We start from the raw sequence: 6,753 nt of genomic DNA on the forward strand, positions 1-6,753 counted from the left end.
AGAAATACTGGCATGACTGGTGTCAATAGTGCATGGCTACGCTTCGAAACGATCCTCCATGGAGGAACGAATAATTTATTTATGGAAATAATGACCTGGTAAAGATTAAGCGCTTGAATAGAACCTTTACTTCAGAGCCTCTTTTCTCAGTTCACGCTTTTCCAGAGTGTGTGTTTTTTTCTAGTAGGAGAACTTTTCAGTAATTAAAATGGGGTGTCCTTGTTTGCCTAATAATGTAATTGTAAAGATTAAATGAAATGGTCTATATAAACATAAAGTGCTTTTATAGTTAAGTCCACGTTTATGACCCGAGTATGCGTTCAATAAGTTCTAATTATGCTATTTCTGTTGAATGTCTCTGCCTAACATCCAGACAGGTTTTTATAATAATTATTCATGTTGTGCTTATTCAAGAGTTCAACCAATCTTTTCCTGATATTTAGGAAAATGTGGGCTGTAAAGATATTTGGACGATACTTGTTAATGTCAATCCGATCGTTTACTCTTTTTTTTTTGGGGGGGGGGGGATAATAGGAATAACTCAAGCAATTCTTCTTTTTTTTTTTGAGAACACACAAAAACGTAAACATAGTTTATCTTAAAGACTCTACATTAAGGATCGTATATAAAATGTATCACATATAATACTACTGTGATATCTACATCGATTCCAGAAGTGATGTTGTTTTTTAATAATTGCCAAATGTAGTTATCATTTCTTCACTGCTTGTTAGCTTTTAAGACTCTGTGTGATTATTTCGCGTTATTGAATGATCGTGAAACTTGCTGTTCTTATTAAATCAGTATCTTAATACTGTGGTTTGTTAATACGTATTGTTGACAAAAAAGGAACAAACAAACAAAACATGGCACTGTTATCATCGAAAATAAGTTTAAATCTTATACTATATATATTTACATTGAACCACTGAAAATAAATCTGGACATACATCCCTATTATCTAAAATTGAATGAAAATACATCAAGTTAAATATTTTTTCAACTCTTCACATTTCATTGCCAATGTCACAAATATTGAAGTGTTTTGCCTCCACGTTGAGTAAGGCTTTTTACAATTCTAAAGCAAAAATCGACACATTTGTGATTTTACAATGATATCACTATGTTTAGATAATTTTCCTCTAGAACAAAGACTAGATGAAGAGTGATCATAAAAAATTAACAAGACACTGACACAATAGAAATAAATGTAAATTTCTTTAACCATAAATTTATTCTTTTGTATGTTAAAGAGTCATGGAAAAAAAAAGAAGGTATTTCTCCCGCCAGTTGCGCCTGCAGGCTTTTTTTTTTCAGATGTACACCCGAACACAGGTCTAATCAAATTTTGATTATTGAGATACAAACACTTCGACTAGAGTTTCCTCGTCAACCTCCGCAAGCCATTCATCACACATGTCATGAAAATTTCTCCTGTAATGTATCAATTTCAGGAAATAGCAACACTTCCGCTGTATATTTTTCCTTTAGGGTACTGCGTGGTGATGTATCGCCCTGGGGCAACACTCAAAGTCAATGATTCTCTATCAATTCCAGAACTGTCTGGCATGTTTGATCAGTAATAATTGACACATCGTTTGTGCTTGTCAAGACCGGTGCGCTTGTGAACAGCCATCACTCGTATTATTCTTTCTCTGTCTCTCTTTCCCCCTTATGTCATCCTGCCTGCTTTCATGCCCGAAATTGATTGTCTCGGAGACTTTTTCGGCAGACAAGCAAACAATATTCCGGTATCATAATGAAAACAACTATATACATTGTCAAATTAAACAGACGCGTATGTTCTGTAGATAATATATGTACAAATGTCTCGATTTCATTTAATTTCATCTCATCATTAAAATTATAACGGTTCTCCTGTATTTCAAGCGAAATGGGAAGACTTTCTCGTCGATATGAAAGAAAGTGTTAAATAAGGTGGCACATAGAGGATATTGATGATTAAGTTTTATTTGAAGGATAATAGAACAATGCAACATTAGAGAAGAAAGCAAACGCTTACTTAACAAGTTCTTTATCTCTTTTCTTGTGTTCTCTTTGTGTGTTGAAAAAATTATGATTGATTACTGAGTCGTTGTAGGTAATTCAGATAAAAGCAATGTACTTGATCTAAATTATTGTTGTACTCATTAAATAAAACGAGCATTTCGGTTTTCGTTTTTGCTTTCTAATAATCAATGTAAGGATATCGAAAGCATATCAAGTGTTATGGTTTTTTTTTTTTGTTCTAACAGTTTGTTTCTATTAAACCCACTGAAATCGATATATCAACATTCAGCCTAGCTTTGGATACAGCAGTGTCCCGCAAATAATAGATACTACAAACATAGTGTTTAAAGTTGGACTTAACTATGCAGTTAGGATAGTGATGACTTCGGATAGGTTTCCTTCCAGGATTTGGCATATTCTGCCATCGATAAAAAAACACTTTTCGTAAGAACTATGAGAAGAGGGTCTGATGGGGAATATCCATCTTATTCCGCATCACCACTTTTGAGTGCGTCTACACATGGGGCGAATGACCACCTTCCCTGTTTATGCGCCCAGTACACAGGGTATACTATTCATGTTGGAGAATAACATGTCTCGCCTGCTATGACGCATGTCACTATTGAATGTTAGGTGGCAGAGCGGACCGGTACTGTGCTGCTTCCGATGGGTACTTGGGGTATGTTTGGTTACTGCCCGCTGTTCAAGGGAATTTCACGGAATAGCTCGTTGAACTCCGTGTTCTCATGGCATTTGTCTTTTCTTCTTGCTCCTTCGTAGACTTCTAACATGCCGTAAGCTAAACATCCCTTCAAGCAATCTATTTTTCAGGAATGAATAATTCATGTTATCTTCATCTTGGAAACTCGCGCGATATTACGAGTGTCGCGAGGGTCTAAAGATGCAATGAGTAAATATTTGTGATTTCATGCCTGGTATGCTTTATGTACTCAGGGGTTGGTCTGGATATCAAGTTCCAAATTAACCGATGCCGCATAGCATTGACTTTATAACTTAAAGGGTGAGATAGTTTTATCATGATGCAATGTGCCTTCGAAATGCCCGCGGATGTGCTTGAGCGTGTATCTGTATCTGTATCTGTATCTGTATGCTTTGGTATATTTTTGTGCGAGCTGAAATGATTTTTAATGTTCTGTGTTTCACCATGGACCATTGCCTGTCATAATCAGCCAAGTATATATGGATGACATTTCGAAGGGACCGATAGTCTCGCATTGCGGAGAACTACACCATAAAAAAGGTGTCCTATATTAACAAAATGGTCACAATGCCTCCACCACCTGTCGTAGAAATTCTTGTAGTGACACATTTTAGTGTTTGCCAGTTTGTCATTTTCAGAGCCAGCAACGATCATCACTTTTACTCAAAGAGTTGAAATTCATTACCGTTTCCCCATTTACAATGGCTTTGATAGTGATCTCATACTCTGAAGGTTTCATAAAGCCATGCACGTAGGTGTTGCGGTATCATTTTGTTTGACTTAATGTTCTTTGATTTTCATATATGCCTGAAGTTTAATTCCACCATTAAAAATAGTTATCTCACTTTGTCTGTGCAGGCTGACAGCAGCAATCATCTTTACAGTGCAAAAAGAGTCCTTTGCCTCCGCAATGGACATTAAACAAAATTAAAGACAGCATTTTCTTTATGGCCTTCACTCTCACAAAAGGGTGTATTATATGTAATTTTCACGCGATCAAGGAAGAGTACAGACTCTTGCCATTTTATGGCCCCATGGGTTCATACTGCATGATATGTATTTCAAACAGGAAATTTCAATTAAAGTATATATATATATATATATATATATATATATAAAGTGTATATATATATATATATGTATATATATATATATATATATATATGTGTGTGTGTGTGTGTGTGTGTGTGTGTGTGTGTGTGTGTGTGTAATTTTGCTTTCCTGTCTTATATAGCGGATCGGAGGAGGATATGCAATAGAGAAACTTCTTTAAACTTAAAAATCAAAGACATTTTGCTCGTCATTCATTTGAAACATTGCGATCGTAACGTGAAAGAAAGAATGTAACATAACTTTTAAGGAACACAAATTTTCTGTCAGATTCTGTCCAGAAAATGCTGGAAAATGATTGGACGCGTCAGTCTCAAATATTGCGTAATGCAAAGATGATGGATTCGATTTGGGAATGTGCTCTTTGTCATTTCGCATTACAACTTTTGTGTTTATCCACGTCTTCTTCATAATACGCATTCAATAAATTTATTCTGGTAATAATATCAATATCTGATACCAAGATATTTGTTTTCTATTCAATGACGAGAGTTTATTTCATCTCATAATACATGTATAGCGCTACTTCAGTTCAGATTAACGTGAATTTATTTTTGTTTTGTTAGGAATAGCTCTTCGTAGGGTTTCAAAATATGAATTGTGTTTATGACTTCCACTGCTGTCATATTGAATCATTCTTTTGGAAATTGATATTGTCTGGCATATGAAAAGCCGAGCTGTAGAGGAGACATTTACTTATTTCAACCCAATGCTAAAACGTCCTTACAATTTTCCAATTTAATGGACTTATAAGTTCGTAACATCCCTTGAATTTAGTACGTTAGAGCGAATAAGGCGCATGAACCTCGGACAAGGCTTCCTTAGTTCAAAACTAGCTACCGGGCGATGTACAGATCAGGTCAGATCAGTTTTATTTCTGCATTCTATTGTGATACAAGTGCTTTTAAAGAGTGTCAAAATTATCGTATAAAGAATGGATATAAAATTACAATATTACGTATCATTATATTATTATATAATTACATAGGAAAGGCGTTGAAAGTAAAGATAAAAGGCAATGCCATGTTAAGTGTGCACTCACAAAAGTGAGCTCTCTCGTGTAAAGTTTACAGCAAGTAAATGGAACGCAGGGGATCATAATTATTCATGACTTGACTTGACTGACTGCCCTATTTAATCTGTAACATAAAACAAATAAACTATCATAAAGTATATGATAAATCTTGCCAATCGCAAGATATTTCAAGCTTTTCATTTACCACCAAAGGAAGAAAGGATAACTTTAATTATTGTATTTTTTAAAATCCTATTCATAGAAATTGAGCTCCCCCGTTAGCTATGCAAGTCTAAAATTGGGTTGCTCTTTTTATTTTTGTTTGTACTCTTTTCCAGAAAACACGTGCGTTGCAAACCATCGGCAATGGCGCATACTCGGCTGTGGTTTGACAGTCTGAGACAACCAAATGGCTTCCAGCAGTAATTGATATGAGGAATGCCAATCTGTTCATCTTGTATACGCTAAAACGGAGCACTTTGCTGGTTAATGCCGCCAAACTTAATGCTTTCTTGAAATTGACCCTTTTAGAGACAAATCACTATTCCAGCTAGCTTGAGTATTGTTTCTTTTGGGACTTTAGTTGCCAAAGAGGTTACATTTTACCTTTTCCTTGGAAAAAATGGCAAAATTAACCTGCTCTGTTCTTCTTAAAAAGACGCTCTTTGAAGGTATTTTGTGTGCGTTTTTGACTGTTCCTGCCACTTGATGAATAAATGTATTTTTGACATGATATTTTTCTTCTTTGGGTTTCGTTCTTTCTTCATGTTGTTGTTTAATCATACCTGATTTCTTTGTTTCATAGTTTAGGCTGTACGTCTATTTCTGGGTAACATACCAACAAGTACATTCAGCCTTTACACAGAAGTGATGCCAGTTGTGTCTTCAATATCCCGATGTATAAAGCTGTCAATGATATACCCTTAGAGTGGATCTAGTCTATTTGTTTAAGATATTAACAGAGTGAAGTTTATAATTGTCAATAGATTTGAGGACAAAATCAGTCAAGGCTAATACTTATAATACTTGATGCTGCAGAACAGTGGATACTGCTTTCAGGGGCCAATAAAAAACAAAACCTTTGTTTCTTAAATATGTCTGGAAATGCGCCTTCTTTCCTTTAACATTTCCGTGGAGGCCCTAAACTAGCCACAGTTGATGTATATTAGGTGGAAAGAGAGAGGGGGAGGGGGCAGAAAAAGAATAGACATGATGCTACGGAGTAGAATGGGCGATCATATTACTACATCCAAGGGGAGAGAGAAAACAGAGAGAACATGGAAGAATGAGACCGCTGAGGACAATGTATGGACAATGTGTGGCAGTTGCGGCGAATCATTTTTCTCTCGAATGAATTAATGACATCCATGCCAGCGTTCAAGTTATCAGAAGAAGTGTCAATATTTAACGACAACCTGGTTCATGTAGTATTCAATTGTCGGGAAAGTGCAATTTCACAGACAAATAACTCCCACTTTTGGTTGGAGAGGATGGTGCAGGTTATCAATTGCCTCTTCTGTTTTACGCATGATTTCGTTCGATATTTTTGGCCCTGGTTTCCACGAAAGATCCATCTATCTTCCGGAAGCATCACATTGCTACGAAATTCGTCAGAGATTCACCAGCCTGTATTTATTGGAAGATTTTTGCATTTATTGGGTACATTTTTTTTCAACACGCATATCAATCACAGAGCTTGTTAAATCTTCAGCCTTTAAACATTGCAGAGGCATCTCCTTTGATGTATACATTCTTCCTATCGTAGCAGAACAATGGAGGAGTAATGTTCATGTGAATTCTAAGAGTTTACACTAAACTTCAAATTTATTACTATGATGCCTATTTGGAAATCCCCAAAGATTACTATATAGATACCAGCATACAGGAAAGTTATTCG

This window comes from Diadema setosum, chromosome 21 (assembly GCF_964275005.1).
Source record: "Diadema setosum chromosome 21, eeDiaSeto1, whole genome shotgun sequence".
NCBI lineage: Eukaryota > Metazoa > Echinodermata > Echinoidea > Diadematoida > Diadematidae > Diadema > Diadema setosum.